General features: G+C 39.2%; 1 pseudogene; it reads left to right on the plus strand.

Annotated features, from left to right (window-relative positions):
* Positions 1-8,448: 8,448 nt before the first annotated feature.
* LOC148266075 (uncharacterized) lies at positions 8,449-9,155 on the plus strand (annotated as a pseudogene).
* The last annotated feature ends 10,176 nt before the right edge of the window (positions 9,156-19,331 follow it).

Here is a 19,331-nt window from a genome sequence, read left to right on the forward strand (position 1 = left end):
ATTCACAATACAGTCCATTGATTTTATAGTTACAAAACTGCCGACTGCGTTTTTCGATTTGCCCATTGATAAAGAGCGAACGCACAACCACATAAAAAATTTAAAAAGACAATTCACAAAATGGTTTGATGTTTTCAAACATGGAATGAACTGTTTTGCCTGGAATTCGACAACAAAAAGATTTGAAGCAGAAGAAGAAGTTTGGCTACAACTAATAGAAGTAAATATGTTGTTATATCTTATGTTGTTTGCAATATTTTAGATGATTCAAATACTAACATATTAATTTATCCAAGACTCAACCTGCAACAGCTGAATTGAGAGACAAATGTGTGCGAAATTATGACAAAATGTTTGAAATGTTTGGAAGGGATAGAGCTAACGGGTCTGAAAGTGAGACATCACATTCAATTATAGGACAAAGGAAAAGGAGTGGTGTTGAACGCGAAGTGAACGTTGAGGATACTAAATAACAACATACTAAAGATTTAAGTGGTAATGCTGATTTTAGTGGTACGAATAGTTTCAATCAATGTCCAATGCCCGAAACTCCTACTTCGCAATCCTAACTAGAAGTGCAAGAGTTTTACAGGCAAAAGAAATCAAGATGTATGCCAACTATCTGAGAAGAAGGTTATCTAGTTGAGGAAGTTCGAATGATTGCACATGCTATCAAGGATATAACAACAAGCACACAAGATACTATTTCAGCAAACCAAATGTATGAAGAGATTTCTCGTATGGGTTTCGATCCAAATAAAAAAATGAGAGTTTTTATGCTTCTTATGGACAAACCAAACATGACTAAAGCTTTAATGACTTGCCCTTCTGATCGACGTAGTTTTTTAATATACAATTTGCTTCGTTCATGAGGTAGTGACTTATATTAAATCTCAAGTTCGAATATTTTGTACTTATTATTTTGTAGTTTTTTATTTTCTAACTTATTTGTATTTTCAGATAATGAAAACGGGAGCTCTTGTTGGAATAATTTATATGATATTCTGATGAACTAATTTGTGTAGATCTTATTAGTCTAATGGACTAAGTTGTATGGATCTTATTATTATGATGGATTACTTTTTTGTTTTAGATCAATTAACTTACATTGAATGTGAATATAAATTATCTACATATATATATAATGTATATTTCTGTTAAAAAGACATAATTTATAAGTTTGAAACTAAAAAAAATATAATTGGATAGATATAATTTCAGTAATGATTAATAGTTAAAATTTGTAGCACCCGGAAAGGAGGAGGAAAAAAAAAAAAAAAAAAAAAGGGGGGGGCCACGTCAGCAGCCACGTCAGCAGGCCCGGTCAGCAGTCCCGGCCAACCGGGGCCTGCCACGTGGCAAGATCGCGTCACTCCAAAAGGAGCCACGTTGGCGATCCGCGTGGGTGCGATCCGACGGCCCAGATCAATCGCGCGATCGGACGGTCCAGATTCAAACGCACGGACGGCCCAGATTCAATCAAAAACGAACGGCCCAGATTAAAACGAAACGAACGGCTGTGATCAAAAGGCAAGGGGTTATAAATAGAACCCCCACACCAGACCACAAACCCTAGCCGCCAGCCGCTCGCCGGAGAAGACGAACCAGAGGCAGACCGCCGCCACCCGCCGCCACTCGCCGCCGCACCGGGGAAATTTCTGACCGCCGATCGAGGTAAATTTCATACCCCCGACTCGTTTTTCCCCACTGATTCCTCCTATGGCCAAATCGAAGCTGAAATCCCGGCTAAACGGCCGGAATACGCGGCCGAAGCCCAGCGGCGCCGCCGCGCCCCCTCTCGGTTTTTGCCTCCGACGAGGCCCTTCCCGGCCTCCGTTCGATGCAATTTTTATATCACCGTGATCACCATTCTTTTCTCTATAGGTTGACCGAAGCCAAATCACCAAAACACGAACCTCGCCGGAGAGTCGCCGTACCCGAGAGCGCCGCCGCTGGTAAGCTCCACTTTTCCGTGATTTTTTTGGCCCCCCGAGGGCCCTAGGGTTGTTTTCTGACAAGGACCAATGCGAGTGTGGCCGAATTCGGCCAAAAACGGCCGAAAACAGTCAACCCGAGGCGACTCGCCGCTGCCAGCGGCGGCGCCGTCGCCGGAGCACGGCGGAGCCGCCGTGCCGGAGTTGCGATTTGGGCCGAAAGAGGCCCTGGGCCTAATTTGGATTTTTTTTGGAACACGTGCAGGTACTGTTAGTGTGTTTCAGTTCCCCGGAAAAAATTCAGAAAAAATTAGGGACAGCCTGCAGGCGCACTGTGAATCGTATTCGGATCCCGAAAACAAGTAAGGACCCCTCACCCTATTTCCTATCACGGTATTAAAGTTCAAAATGATAAAACGGTATTTCTTGAATTAACGCATGTGTGAAATTGCTTAAGGTTGCTAATGGAGCCCGAGTCTAGTGTGATTGATGATTTACTGTTATTTGGCATGTTTTACACTGTTTTACAGCTTTAAATGCATTATGGGGTTTGATGTGTTCATTTTATAGTTTCGAATGCATATATTACTGTTTTATTAATTATGGGTTGAATGACTGAAGAACTGATACTGTATGTTGTCTGTTCGGCATGAATTACGATTTTCTTGTTTAAATGTGAATTGATGATGCTTATTGAGGAAAAAGGGAAATGAAACATTGTATAGACTGATAATTGTATGATGGGGTCAGCCTGACTAGATATCCTGGGAGATGGTGGACGGATCGGGTCCGTAGGGAACCCTACCGGGATTGTGGTCTCACATGCCGGACGGGGCATGGAGATCTTATGGTTTTGGCGCCCATACCGGACGGGGTATGGGGACGGCCCGTTTCACCCTCATACCGGACGGGGTATTGAGGTTTATGGTTTTGGCGCCCATACCGGACGGGGTATGGGGACGGCCCTGGAAACTGATTATGAATGTTAAAGGTTAACGGGTAGCGGGACCCCTAGGGACCCCCATGGATACTAGTAGGCTGGTAAATGAGAAAAGGATATGTTGTATAATGATTGAATTACAAAAGGCGTGATAAGTGCTATGTTTTACAGCTTATATTATTCCATGATTGTGATAATGTTATTATTTTTCTTATATTGTTTTCATAAATTCCACCGAGGTAAGTGGATGGTAAAGGTTTTCATGTTAATAAACGAGTTTATTGTAAATTATGCTCCATTGGTCTTTTTGTGGTTTTCTACCCACCTTTATCTCCGTGACGGTGAGATATCGTGATGTTCTTACTGGGCTAGTGTAGCTCACTCCTTAATTAACCATTTCAGATCAGGAAGACATGGTTCCCGAGCCCGTTCCGCAGGAGGACGACGAAGGGGATGCCTAGAGACTCTGTAGTCATACGCATAGTTTATTTTCGAGTTTTCTTTCTTAGTTAGTTTAACCTTTTATATTTTAAGTACGTTTTTTTGGTTTTTTCGTGTAAGGGATGTTAACTGAAATTTTGATCTCGCTTCCGCATTCGATATATTTAAATACTCATTTCTTTTTTAATATTTTCCGGGGCCGTTACAAAATTAGTTAATAAATTAACTCTTTGTAAATTAATTAATAATAATTAATTATGTAGATATATTACATAGCATATTGTCAACCATTATAATTAATAAAAAATGTAAATATATAAAATTTATTTTTCTTGTTAATAAGTAACAGTATATATAATTTGTACTTCAACTTTTCATGACGGCCGGATATTTAGTTTAAAATATATGCAATTTGAAAATGTATGATGATCTTCTTCCTAAGTATTAAAAGCTCCAATTTTTACAAAAAAATTTAAGTAAAAATTGTACCTTCACTTTTTACATTTTTACTATGAAAAAGATTAAATAAAAAATTATATATAAATTAATCAGATAATTCTAATAATATATAAATTTATTTATTTACTTTATTTATATTATAGAAATGATAATAATAAATATTATGTAGTAAATAATTTTTTAGATTTTTTTAATTTATAATTATAAATTATAAATTATAGTTTTAAATTTATTTTGTATACTAACTATAAAAAATAAATTTTTATTCTTCATAATAAATTTTTTTTGATATTTTAATAAAACATTCAATAAAAATTACAGTTTAAATAATTTTTCAAGTTAAATAACTTAATTACGATTTAAATAAATATTTTTTTATTCTTTTTCTCCCTTTAATATTACATACATTAAGATATAAATAATTTTGTAATTTGACTTAATATACAACTATATCAATCTATCAATTAAAATAAAATAGCTGTCATTACTATACATTATAGGTTACCTTAACCATCACAAAAATCATCCAAATAAAGAGACTAAAGGGGAGTGTAAAGTTAGTTAGCTCGTTTTTTTTTTCTTTTGTTTTCTCCAACACATAGTTTACTTCAGTTCTCAGTAACTTAGTTGACTGCTCTTTTATATATATCTTTTATATATATATACATATACGTAAAGTTGTATACTTGTTTTTTTATTAATAAAAATTAGTCATCCATCTGTTTGGATCATGGTGAATGATAGAATTTTAATGTATAGTATTTCATGGGCATGAGAAAATCATGTTTGTTTCAACTTCAAATGGTAACAAATGATATTTGACTGACAAATCTAATATGAATTTTTAAACCACCAAATTGGTGATATGTGACCGACATGCTATTTTTTTCCCTTATACCCCATCTAATTTAATTAATTTCATTTTTATCTTGACAATTAAAAACCCTATTTTCTCTTCTTCCTCAATAAAGCCGCACGCAGGGAGGACAAACAGCTCCAATCTTCTTATTCTCCGATCGATATTTGTTTGCCCTTCTTTTTTGATTGCTTCCAAATGTTGGTTTCTTGATTCTACTTTTGATTTGTGTTTTTCACCTTCTTGATCGGTAAGTATTTTTGTATTTTTTCTTTTGATTTTTTCAGCATCAATTTCTTTCATTTTTTCTTTGGTTTGTACGTATTTCTTTCATTTTTTTTATTTGCATGTATTTTTTTCATTCTTCACCTTCCAATCTTCTCTTAACAATGTTCTTCTTAGTTATGGTAAACTTCCTCTATTTATTTTTTTTAAAAAAACTTGAATCTGTGGTGGAAGCGGAGTTGTTACCCAGTGTTATTTTTGCAAGTTCATATGTTTTTTGTTTAAGAACTTAGCATTTAAGAACTTTTACCAGAAATCCTTACATGAGCATACTCTATTCTTGAAATGATCGCTTAAGTTAGTCAATCTGGCCCTAGATGCCTTCGTTGATAAAATTGTCGTAGGAATAGAGATATTTCTTAGAGGGCTAAAGCATCTAAAGCTGAGCTAGAGAATATTCAATGCCTACTTTGAAATTATCCTAGAAATGACTCTTTTGCTACAGAAGAAAAAAGGCTAGCTGTGAAGTATAGAGAACTCAATACAGTTGAAGAAGCTTTTTTCAAGCAAAAGTCAAGAATTTCTTATATAGATTTTGGAGATCAGAAGAGTGGCGCCTACTAAAATAGTAAGCTCCAAAGGATTAAAAAAAGACTATTAGGAACTCTTTATAGCATAACTCTAATGGCAGAATGAGGAGTTCAAATTCAGAATGAGGTTGTGGCTTTATGTCAGAACAGAACTTGCCAGGGAAGTTACTCAGGATGAGATCAGGCAAATCGTCTTTTCCCTCAATGGGAACATATTCCAATAAAATTCTTTCAATAAATGTAAATAGCAGAATTGTGGATAAGGAACTATCCTAGCGACCTACCTAATTTTATTGTAGAAATTTTCGAGATTATTCATTAGACCATGCAAACTAGAAATACCCTTTCTTGGAAAAAGGAAGAGATTACTCGATCCATTTTCGTATCACTCATGATATATATAATAACTTGGGCATCCATTTCAAATGCATATCCCATTTTTGTGCAGCAGGGTTATGAAAATCCACGATAAGCAACAGGGCGTATTGTATGTGCCAATTGCCATTTAGCTAATAAGCCTGTGGATATTGAGTTCCACAAGCAGTACTTCCTGATACTGTATTTGAAGCAGTTGTTAGAGTTCCTTATGATATACAACTGAAAAAAGTTATTGCTAATGGTAAAAAAGGGGTTCACAATGTTTGAATTAAAGGTTCGTTTATACTGTAAAACTTCTTTAATCTTCTCAATTGTTAGAATTTTTCTTTTCAAATAAATCAAGAATCTTTCTAGGACAGTATTAAAGATCTTATTGAAAAGTTACAGCATCTTGGGCTTGATGGTTATACAGCTGACTTTTGAAAGCCAGACTACAGTAATCTTGGTGGTGAGATAACTAGACCTATTTCTGACTTTTTCATGAATTGCAAGCTCCTTCATGAGGTGAATGCCACTACTATTTGTTTGCTTAGTCCCAAAGTAAACCCTGAAATAATGAGTGACTATAGGGCTTTTTTCTCTTGTCAAACTCTCTACAAATGCATTTCCAAGATTTTAGCTAATACACGATCCCTGACAATAATTTTATGCCTATAAACTCTTGAAATAAGCTTAGTGGTAGAATGACAGTCTTCACACACCCTCAAGTTCTTGATAATGCAAATTGGAATGCCTGGTTTTGTGTTAAGCAATCCAAAAGCAATTGCAAGCTTTTCGCTGTGGTACTTCAATGCAGTTTCCTTCTCCTCCTCACTAACATCAAATAAACCTTGAGAGGTATTTGGTGAGTAGCCCTCCATCTGCAAGTTCTCAATGATTTTCTCCAGCATCATGTAAATTTCCTTCACTTATGGGCTCGATCCATCACCCATTTTGAATTCATGAATGATGCCATCTAAGTCAATCATGCTAATTCTCGATGTTGTTCTGATACCCCTTCCCTTCATCAATTTTCTCAATTTTTTGACATCCTCCCATCTCCTATCCTTTGCATAATGCTCCCAATTCTTTCACTAAATTTAGAGGGTCTATATCAAGCAAGATTTTCCCAATTCTTTCACCAAGTTCAACATTTTTATGTATCCTGTAAGCACGCAAAAGTGCTCCTCAAACAGCTGCATTAGGCTTCATTAGCATTGAGGCAATAAGCTCCTCTGCCTCTTCCAAGAGCCATACTCTTCCTAGCAGATCAACCACACAACCATAATGCTCCATTTTTGGCTAAATACCATAAATCATTTGCATTGAATTAAATATCTTTAGACCTTTATCAACCCATCCTACATGAGCACAAACATTTAAAACACAGACAAGAGTAATCCCATTTGGTCTCAATACCCTTTCCCTCTGTATTTTGAAGAAGAGCTCAATAGTATCCTCCACTCTGCCATGCATATCTAGTCCTCCCATCCCAAGATAAAAATTCCTTCTCCTTCATATTCTCAAAAACATCCCAAGCCAGGTCAATGCGCCCACATTTAGCATACATGTCCACCAAATCAGCCCCTAAAATTGCATCCAGTTTGATAGAATTTTTTCTTGCATAAGCATGAATCCACCTGCCTTGATCAAGTGCCTCTAGATTAGCACAAGCAACCAGAACACTTGACAAGTTAAAGTTTTTAGGCCTAACTTTCTTTATTTGCATCTCATTAAATATCTCTAATACCTCCTTGTAACACTGCTTTTTTATTGCTTACTGATTTCTTTTTCCACCTTGTTAGGAAAAATTAGGGGAGGTGGCATTAGTGGTAAATCTTGCTGAACCTGGCTACGTACTCGAACTGTCATCCCTTGTTTCATCAGTTGGTTTGGTTAGTATGATTAATTCCTTGTAGGATATAACTATCAAGACTAGACCATGTTTGCATTTAGCTAGTTTCTACTTGAAGCACTAATGAATTAAACATAATAATTATAGTTTTTTAGGGATGGCAATGGGGTTAGTTCGGTGTGGGTTTTGCCAAAACCGAACCCGCCCCAAATTTGTTTAAAAATTGGTTTTCTTTGCACTATGTGATGGGGGACTGAAGCCGATAATTAGGGAAGTTATAACTTGCAGATCAGGGTTATGTAAACTCTGTTAACATAGAATAAGGTTAAATAAATATTACCAGAAATCTATTTCCCAAATAGGCAAAAGTGTGTGTTAATTAAAATGTATGCTATGACTTGCTTTGATTTGGAATAATTAAATCATTGTTTCTTTTTATTTTAGGCATTTGGTATCATTTCTGTTCACACATTAGATAAAAAATATGAATATTTCGAGACGTGTAGTTATTTTACTATGTCAGTTTATCATACTTCATGGGCTAGTAGTTCATAAAAGGTGCGAGATAAATTATAGGCTTACTCATGAATTAAGACTAGAGGGAGAGAAAGCTCGAGATAAGCTTATGCAAAATTTGTTATCAAGTGAATTTTGTCGTCATATAATTAGGATGAGAGCTTCATCTTTTATGAATTTATGTCGTTTACTAGTTATAGATGATGGACTTATGCATATCGTTCGTACAACTGTAAAGGAACAAGTACTTAAGACACTTTACCGATTAGGACACAATGAGAGAAATCGAGTCATATCTTGAATTTTTCAACGATCTAGAGAGACGACAAGTCGTCATTTTCACAATGTGCTACGATGTATAGTACATATGGCTGATAAATTTATTAATCAGCCAAATGAATCACAAATGCATCCGAAAAAAAACCAACAATCCCATATTCTTTCCATTTTAAGGTATATATATAAGTTATAAACATTTAGCTAATTATTTTCACACGAGTGCATGTTTAATTAATTGGTTAATAATTAATTTAAGAATTGTATTGGTGTGATTGATGGAACACATATACATGTTCGAGTGTTTAGAAAAGATGCTCCATAGTTTCACGGGAGAAAAGATTTCTCTACCCAAAACCTGTTAGCAACTTGTACATTTGATTTGAAATTTTCATATGTCTTAAGCTGGATGGCAGGGGATCGCATCAGATTCAAGAATAATAAAAGATGCGTTAAACAGATTTGATGATCCTCTAGTAATTCCTGAAGATAATTAAAATATATTTAACTTCGATATGTAATGTATACTTTTGAAGAAAAATGTTATAACTTAATTTGTTTATTAGTTATAAGTAAGTTTTACCTCGTCGATGTTGGGTTCATGTTGCAAGGTGGATTAATTACACCATATAGAGGAGAACGCTACTATTTAAGTGAATACTCTAGGAATCCACCATGCAATGGTCGCGAGCTATTTAATCTATGACATGATTCTTTGCATAATGCGATTGAACGTACCTTCGGAGTTCTAAAAAAATGTTTTCCAATTAGTCAAACCTCCATTGAATCTCATTATCGGATTAAGACTGTTAATACCATTATATTTGCTTGTTGTATTTTGCATATTTATTTACGGGGAAAGGATCAAACTGATGAACTTCCTCAAGATGTTGATGAAGAACTCCAAAACATTTATCTAAACAAACGAAGTATTTGTAACTTTAGGGACAATACTGAAGAAATGAGAAAAGACGAAGCAATTAGAGATGCAATAGCAGCTGATATGTGGGCTAATTACATTTTGTATAATTTATGATATTTGTATAGTTTATGATATTTATATGGTGTATGACATTTGTATAACTTAGGATGTCTATGTAACTTAAATATTTTAATTGAATGCTACAATTTGGAATTTATTTTGTTGTAATTATATTATATTTTTTGTATATATTATATTTGGTGTTTTTATGTGTTTTAAAAAATGGCTAAGAGGAACAGGAATGCTGACACAGGAAGTAAAATGATCTACTGGTCAGATCATATGGATGATGTATGTAACGGCCCCGGAAATTTAAATGAAGGTGTATGTATTAAAAATCTTAAATGCGGAAGCGTAATAAAAATTCTGATTAACATCCCTTACACAATAACCATAAACGTATTCAACGTATAAAAGAATAAGCTAATTAAAAGAAATACTAGAAATAAAAACTATAAATAGAACTATAAAATCTTTAGGCGTCTAACTTGCCGTCTTCCTGCGGAACGGGCTCGGGAACCACGTCTTCCTGATCTGAAATGGTTAAGTAGGAATGAGCTACACAAGATAAGTAAAGACATCACACTATCTCACTGCCATAGAAGTAAAGGTTGGTAGAAAACAAAAACGACCAATGGAGCATAATTTATAACAAACTCATTTATTAATAATAAAAACCTTTACTATCCACTTATCTCAGTGAGATTTGTGAAAATAACATGTGAAAACAATAGCATGATAACCATCATAAAATCATATACACTTTGTAACATAGCACATGTCATACTTTTGCACTTCAATAATCAGACAACAAATTTCCTCTTTTACCAGCCTATTAGTATCCATGGGGATCCATAGAGGGTCCCTGCTATACGTGAACCATTAACATTAATAACCTGATTTCAGGACCGTCCCCATACCCCGTCCGGTATGGGCACCAAAATCATAAACCTCAATACTCCATCCGGTATGAGAGTGAAACGGGCTGTCCCCATACCCCGTCCGGTATGGGCGCCAAAATACATAAGGTCTCTATACCCCGTCCGATATGAGAGACCACGTTCTTCCCTACGGACCCGGTCCGTCCACCATCTCCCAGGATATCTAGTCAGGCTGTCCACATTATCCATTTATCAATTCACATAACATTTTTTCAATTTTTCTTGGTCTCAATTATCCAATCATACACAAACACGTAAACCAATAATGAACACCAAAAAAAACAAAACAATATTGGGTTCACCATAATTCAAACCATAATAAAAGAAACCATGATTCATGCATACGTAACCATAAAATAAATACATCACATACCATATTGCATTTAAAGCTGAAAGATAGATCAAACAATAACTGACCAATAAATACACCAGATTCGGGCTCCATTACCAACCTTAAACAATTATACACATCTATTAATTTATGAAATACCGTTTTATCATTTATTGAGCTTTAAAACCGTGATAGGAAATAGGGTGAGAGATCCTTACTTGTTTCGGTGTCAGAAATCGGGTTCACACTGCGCCTACGGGCAGTCCCTAAATTCTCTGAATTTTTTTCCAGGAACTGAAACACGCTTTCAATACCTACACGTGTCCCAAAGAAACCACAAATCAGACCCAGGGCCCTTTCGGCCAATATCGAAATTTCGGCACGGCGACTCCGCCGTGCTCCAGCGACAGCACCGCCGCCCGCGGCGGTGATCCACCTTGGGTTGCCCGTTTTCGGCCAAATTCGGTCAAACTTGCATTGGTTCCAGCGATAAAACAACCCTAGGGCCCTCGGTGGGCCAAAAAATCACAAAAAACTGAGACTTACAGACGGCAGAGCTCTCGGGTGCGACGGCTTCTCCGGCGCAAGTCACGGTTTGATATTTTGCTCCGGTCAACCTGTAGAGAAGAGGACGGTGATCACAGTGGTGTAAAAATTGCATCGAATGGGAACTAGAAAGGGCCTCATCGAAGGCAAAAACCGAGGGAAGCCGCGACAACGTCGCTGGACTTCAGCGGTGTTTTCTGACCGATTGGCCAGTGGTTTGGCTCCGATTTGGCCATAGGCGGATTCAGCATCGAAAAATGAGCCAAGTGAAGAAACTTTACCTCCTTTGGTGGTCGAAAAAACCTCCAGTGCGGCGGCGGGTGGCGGCGGCCGGCTCGTCCGGCGACTGGTTCTTCTTCTCCGGCGAGGGTGCTGGCGGTTAGGGTTTGGGGTCGGGTGTGGGTGAGGTTATTTATAACCTTCCCCTTTTAATCTCAGCCGTCCATCACGATTTAATCTAGGTCATCCGATCGTGATTAAATTGGGATTAAATCTAGACCGTCCATTGCAATGCGATCTGGGCCATCCGTGCGTGATTGAATCTGGGCCGTCCGCACGCATGAGATCTGAGCCGTTCGTGCACGCCTTTGATCTGGGACGTCCGTGTGCGCGGGAAAGGATCTGGGCTGTCTGATCGCGTACACGCGGATCGCCCACGTGGCCTCCCACGTTAGCTTCTTTGCCACGCAGCATGTTCTGGTTGGCTGGGGCTGCTAACTATGCTACTGACGTGGCTGCTGACGTAGCACAACTTTCCTAAATTGCGTTTTTACCTCCAGTTTCTAATTTTCTTTTCAAAAACACCTCCAGAATCCAAATTTTTACCCCTTTTTCCCAAAATCAATTTCAATTAAATCCCAAAAATAATTTTACCATATTTTATCATTATTTTTATTTTTATTTTTATTGAATTAAATTAAATTAAATTAAAACCTTATAAATTAAATATTGAATAATTAAACTAAAATTCTAATACAAATTAAAATTAATTAAAAAATAAAAATAATAAAATTTGGGTGTTACAATTCTCCCTCCTTAAAGAAATTTGGTCCCCTAAATTTGCCTCTTACTATTGGTCGAACAAATAGGGATATTGAGCTCTAAAATCTGATTCTAGCTACAAGGTAGCCTCCCTTGGCGTGTGGTTCTGCCACATGACCTTTACAAATGATATTTTCTGGTTGTGAAGTATCCTTTTCTTTCGGTCCGTGATACCGACTGGTACTTCTTCATAAGATAAGTCCTCTTGGAGTGGAAGCGGTTCATGAGCCAAGACATAAGAGGGGTCCGGGTTGTACTTACGTAGCATGGATACGTGGAACACATTGTGGACCTTGGAGAGCTCTGGAGGCAGTGCTAGTCTGTAGGCAGCAGTACCAATCCTGTCTAAGATTTTAAAAGGTCCAATAAATCGGGGGTTCAATTTTTCCCTCCTGCCGAACCTACTAATTCCTTTGAAAGGAGTTACCTTAAAGAACACTCGGTCGCTTTTCTCAAGCGCTAGGTCTTTCCTCTGGGTATCTGCATAGCTCTTTTGCCTACTCTGAGCTGTCTAAATGTTCTTTCTGATTTTAACTATTTTAGACGCGGTCTCCTCTACCAACTCCGGGTCGAACAATCTTCTATCGCCTATTTCTTCTCAACAAATCGGTGATCTGCATGGGCGCCCATATAACGCCTCATACGGAGCCATACCGATGCTCGCTTGGTAGCTGTTGTTATAAACAAACTCTATCAGGGATAGATGGTTGTCCCAATGGCCCCCGGAGTCAAGGACACATGTTCGGAGCATATCCTCAAGTGTACAAATTGTCCTTTCTGATTGTCCATCAGTCTGAGGATGGAAGACAGTACTGAGAGATAACTTTGTTCCCATGGCTTGCTGAAAGCTACTCCAAAACCGAGAAGTGAACCTGGGGTCCCTATCAGATACCACTGTCACTGGAACCCCATGCAATCTGTAAGTCGATCAACAATTACCCAGATGGCGTCATGTCCTGAACGTGCCTTGGGTAGTCCCGATACGAAGTCCATGGTGATGTGTTCCCACTTCCACTTTGGGATCGGTAAAGGCTGAAATAGCCCACCCGGGCGCTGATGCTCTGCCTTGACCTGCTGACATACCAAGCATTTGGATACAAAGTCGGCTATGTCTCTCTTCATCCTATTCTACCAAAACCGGGGTCACATGCTTTAGTATATTTTGGTGCTTCCGGGATGCATGACAAAATTCGAGCTGTGGGATTCTATCATGATGTCTCTCTTTAACTCACTGTCATTTAGAACACACACTCTGTCTTAGAACCAGAGTAACCCATCGACAGATACTCAAAATTCTGAGCTCCCTCCCTGTTCTGTATCAATTTTGCAGGCTACTAGGGCGGGATCGACTGACTGGGCTTCTCTTATTCTCTGGATTAACTCGGTTTGGACTGTCAGGCAGCCCAAACATGTGATTCTCTTCAGATCCTAAAGTCGAACCTGTTGTGTGGCCCCAATTTGTCTGCATTCTGAAACCATCAAATGGGCTAAGATACCTACACTTTTCCTGCTGAGAGCATCTGCTACCATGTTGCCCTTACCTGGATGGTATAAGATACCACAATCATAGTCTTTAAAGAGTTCCATCCACCTTCTCTGACGCATGTTGAGATCCTTTTGGGTAAATATATGTTTCAAACTCTTATGATCAGTATAGATCTGAAAGGTCTCTCCGTATAAGTAGTGGCGCCAGGTTTTCAAGGCGTGTATGATTGTGGCAAGTTTCAAGTCATGGGTGAGATAATTCTTCTCATGATTCTTTAACTGTCTGGACCCATATGCTATGACTTTTCCACGCTGCATTAGGACACAACCCAAGCCTAGATAGAAGGCATCACTATAAACGGTATATCCCCCCAATCCACTCGCTAAAGCTAGTACGGGTGCAGTAGTCAGCCGTTTCTTTAATTTTGAAAAACTTCTTTCGCAGTCCTCATTCTACTTAAATTTGGCATTCTTCTTTGTGAGTCGGGTTAAAGGAGCTGCCAGGCTGGAGAATCCTTCAACAAACCTGCGGTAATAACCTGTCATCCCCAGTAAACTCCAGATTTCCTTAACTGATGTCAACTTCTCCCAGCCAAGTACCGCTTCAACCTTTTTGGGATTCACTGATACTCATTCCTTCGATATGATGTGTCCTAGGAAGGCGGTCTGCTCAAGCCAGAATCCACATTTGCTCAACTTTGCATGTAACTTCTTTTTTCTGAGGACTTGCAAAACTTGGGCTAGATGGTGAGCATGTTCTTTTCTTCTTTTTGAGTATACTAAGATGTCATCGATGAACACGATAACAAATTGATCCAAGAACTCTCTGAAGACTCTGTTCATCATATCCATAAAGATTGTCGGGGCGTTGGTTAGCCCAAATGGCATGACTAGGAACTCATAGTGTCCGTACCTGGTTCGAAAGGCCGTCTGGGGGATGTCTTCTGTTCTTATCTTCACCTGATGGTAACCTGATCGCAGGTCTATTTTAGAGAAGACCTGTGCACCCTGCAGCTGATCGAAGAGGTCATCAATTTTGGGAAGGGGATATTTGTTCTTGATCGTAACCTTGTTCAATCCTCTATAATCAACACACAGTCTCAATATTCCATCTCCCTTCCTTGCAAAAGTGACTCCGGCACCCCAAAGGGACACACTGTGTCTAATAAAACCACTGTCTTGCAATTCAGTGATCTGTTTTCTCAGCTCTTCCATCTCAATGCGGCTCATGCGGTAAGGAGCAACCGAAATGGGCTGGGTGCCTAGCTGTAAGTCTATAGTGAACTCGACTTCCCTGTCCACTGGCAGTCCGAGTAGTTCGTCCGGAAATACATATGAAAAGTCTCGGACTACCGGAATCTCTTGGATACAAATTTCCTTCTCGGGCTTGCATAGTTAGAGAAAAAAGCAAGATTAAGGTACTAAAAATTTAAGAAAACTTACCATCAAGGAATAAGTACTAAATGATTTAATTAATTTGTAAATGGCTCCTCATTGGGAGGATTAAATACAACCTTCTTGTTAAAGCAATCTATGGTGGCGTGATGCGCCGCTAACCAATCCATTCCTAAGATTACATCAAAATTCCCTGTGTCTAACCCTATCAGGTCTACACTCAGTTTTCTATTCGCTATCTCCACGGCACAAGCCCTGTAGATAACTTCCCCTAGTAGTGTTTCACCTCTAGCAGTAGACACAAACAACAATGAATCAAGTTTATCAGGTGATACATTAAGTTTGGAAGCAAAAACATGTGAAACAAAAGAATACAATGCACCAGTGTCAAATAAAACATGAGCAATATGGTCATAGATAGTGTACATACCATGTACCACGTCCGGGTCGGCGTCGGCATCCTGTTGGGTATAGTTGTAAACCCTACCTTGAAAAGGAGGTCTAACTTGGTTCTGGTTCCTCGGGTACTCTCTCGCATAGTACTGGGCACTGCCACATATGCGACAGGTGTTGTTGAGGCGGTAGCATGGTCGGTCCCCGTGATCTCGGCTTTACACTGCGCCTACGGGCAATCCCTAGATTCCCTGAATTTTTTTTCAGGAATTGAAACACACTTCTGGTACCTACACGTGTCCCGAAAAAATTCAAAATCAGACCCAGGGCCTACTCGGCCAATTTTTGAATTCCAGCACGGCAGCTCCGCCGCCTGCGGCGGCGATCCACCTCGGGTTAGCCGTTTTTTGCCGAATTTGGCTAAACTTGCATTGGTTCTTGCGATAAAACAACCCTAGGGCCCTCGGTGGGCCAAAAAATCACGAAAAACCAAGACTTACCGGCGGCGGAGCTCTCAGGTGCGGTTGTTTCTCCGGCGCGAGTCGCGATTTGATGTTTTGCTCAGGCCAACCTGTAGAGAAAAGGACGGTGATCACAGTGGTGTAAAAATTGCATCGAACAGGAACCGAGAAGGGCCTCATCGGAGGCAAAAATTGAGGGAAGCCGCGGCGGTGCCGCTGGACTTCGGCGGTGTTTTTCGGCTAATTGGCCGGTGGTTTAGCTCCGATTTGGCCATAGGCGGATTCAGCATCGAAAAACGAGCTAATTGGAGAAATTTTACCTCGTTTGGCGGTTAAAAAATCCTCCAATGCGGCGGCCGGCTCCTCCGGTGACTGGGCCTTCTTCTCAGGCAAGGGTACTGGCGGCTAGGGTTTGGGGTTGGGTGTGGGTGAGGTTATTTATAACCTTTTCCTTTTAATCTAAGCCGTCCATCACGATTTAATCTGGGTCGTCCGATCGCGATTAAAATGGAAATAAATCTAGGCCGTCCATCGCGATGCGATCTGGGCCGTCTGCACGCGTGAGATCTGGACCATTCGATCGCTTGCACGCGGATTGCCCACGTGGCTCCGTCCCGCGTGGCCTCCCGCGTCAGCGTCCTTGCCACGTGGCGTGTCCTGGTTGGTCGGGGCTGTTGACAAGGCTGCTGACGTGGTACAACTTTTCTAAATTGTATTTTGACCCCCTGGTTTTCGATTTTCTTTTAAAAAACACCCCCAGAATCCAACTTTTCACCCATTTTTTTCAAGATCATTTTTAATTAAATCCAAAAAATAATTTTTACCATTTTTATCATTATTATTATTTTTATTTCAATTAAATTAAATTACACCCTTATGAATAATTCATTAAAATAAGATAAAATCACAATAAATTTCAATAAAAATAATAAATAAGGGTTTGGGTGTTACAGATAATATATAATAATTATTTATTTAAATATAAATGTAATTATATATTTTTTTATTATTGAATATGAATACAAGATATCTATATATGTATATATATATTGTAAATAAATTTAAAAATTTGAAATTAATAAAAAAAGTATTATTGTACATATGAAATTTTATTAATGATTAATTTTTTAAATAATATTAATTAATAAATTAAATTATAGTACGTGATTATTTTAAATATATTTTAATTTATTATTTATTAAAATAATTTTAGATTTAATATAATAATATTTAGTTAATTATTGTTTTTTGTAGCGCCCGGGGAAATTGAAAAAAAAAAAAAAAAAAACATGCGTGCCACGTCAGCAGCCACATCGCAAGCCTGGCCAACCAGGACCTGCCACGTGGCAAAACCACGTCGACCGGGGACGGGCCACGTTGGCGATCCGCGTGCGCGCGATCGGACGGCCCAGATCAATCGCGCGCACGGACGGCCCAAATTTAATCAAAAACGGACGGCCCAGATTAAAACAAAATGGACGGCTGAGATCAAAAGGCAAAAGGGTATAAATAAGACCCCCACACCAGACCCCAAACCCTAGCCGCCTGCCCTCGCCGGAGAGGATGAACCAGAAGCCGGCCGCCGCCGCACCGGAGGGATTTCCGACCGCCGATCGAGGTAAATTTCATTACCCCAACTCGTTTTTCCACGCTGATTTCCCCAGTGGCCAAATCGGAGCCAAAATCCCGGCCAAACGGCCGAAAAACACGGCCGAAAGCCAGCGGCGCCGCCGCGCCCCTTCTCGGTTTTTGCCTCCGATGAGGCCCTTCCCGGCCTCCGTTTAATGCAATTTTTATATCACCGTGATCACCATTCTTTTCTCTACAGGTTGATCAGAACCGAATCACCAAAACACGAACTTCACTGGAGAGCCGCCGCACCCGAGAGCACCGCCGCCGGTAAGCTTCGGTTTTTCGTAAATTTTCGGCCCCCCGAGGGCCGTAGTGTTGTTTTATCGCAGGAACCAATGCGAGTGTGGCCGAATTCGGCCGGAAACGGCCGAAAATGGCCAACCCGAGGCGAACCGCCGCCGCAAGCGCACTGTGAAGCCGTGTTCGGACCCCGAAACGAGTAAGGACCCCTCACCCTATTTCCTATCACAGTTTTAAAGTTCAATAAATGATAAAACGGTATTTCATGAATCAACGAATGTGTGAAATTGCTTAAGGTCGCTAATGGAGCCCGAGTCTAGTGTGTTTGTCGGTTAATTGTTATTTGGCCTGTTTTACAGTTTTAAATGCAATATGAGGTTTGATGTTTTCATTTTATAGTTTCGTGTGCATATTGTACTGTTTTGTTGATTATGGGTTGAATGACTGGGATATTGATACTGTATGTTGTCTGTTTGGCATAAATTACTGTTTTGCTTGTTTGTATGTGGATTAATGATGCTGACTGAGGAAAAAGAGAATGAAAAATTATGTAAATGGGTAATGGTATAATGTGGTCAGCCTGACTAGATATCTTGGGAGATGGTGGACGGACCGGGTCCGTAGGGAACCCTACCGGGATTGTGGTCTCCCATATCGGACGGGGTATGGAGATCTTATGTGTTTTGGCGCCCATACCGGACGGGGTATGGGGACGGCCCGTTTCACCCTCATACCGGACGGGGTAATGAGGTCTATGTTTTAGCGCCCATACCGGACGGGGTATGGGGACGGCCCTGGGATATGATTTCAGGTGTTAAGGGTTAACGGGTAGCGGGACCCCTATGGATCCCCATGGATACTAGTGGGCTGGTAAATGAGGGAAATATGTTGTGTAACGATTGAATTACGAAAAGTTTGATAGGTATTATGTTATACAGTTTATATATATGGTTTCATGATGATGATGATGATGATGATGTTATTGTTTTCGTATATTGTTTTATAAATTTCACCGAGGTAAGTGAATGGTAAAGGTTTTATTATCGATAAAAGGATTTGTTGTAAATTATGCTCCATTGGTCTTTTTGTGTTTTCTACCCACCTTTACCTCCGTGACGGTGAGATATCGTGATGTCTTTACTGGGCTAGTGTAGCTCATTCCTTATTTAATTATTTCAGATCAAGAGGACATCGTTCCCGAGCCGGTTCCGCAGGAGGACGACGAAGGGGACGCCTAAAGACTCCATAGCCACATTCGTAGCTTTTACTTTCAAGTTTCTCCTTTAGGTAGTTTGATCTTTTATATTTTGTGAGCACGTTTTTGGTTTTAGTGTAAGGGATGTTATTCAAATTTTGACTTCGATTCCGCATTTGATATTTTTAATATACATTTCATTATGAATTTCTAGGGCGTTTACATTTTTAATATATAAAT

The sequence above is a fragment of the Carica papaya genome, chromosome 5, assembly GCF_054855325.1.
Source record: "Carica papaya isolate Zhongbai chromosome 5, ASM5485532v1, whole genome shotgun sequence".
Classification (NCBI taxonomy): domain Eukaryota; kingdom Viridiplantae; phylum Streptophyta; class Magnoliopsida; order Brassicales; family Caricaceae; genus Carica; species Carica papaya.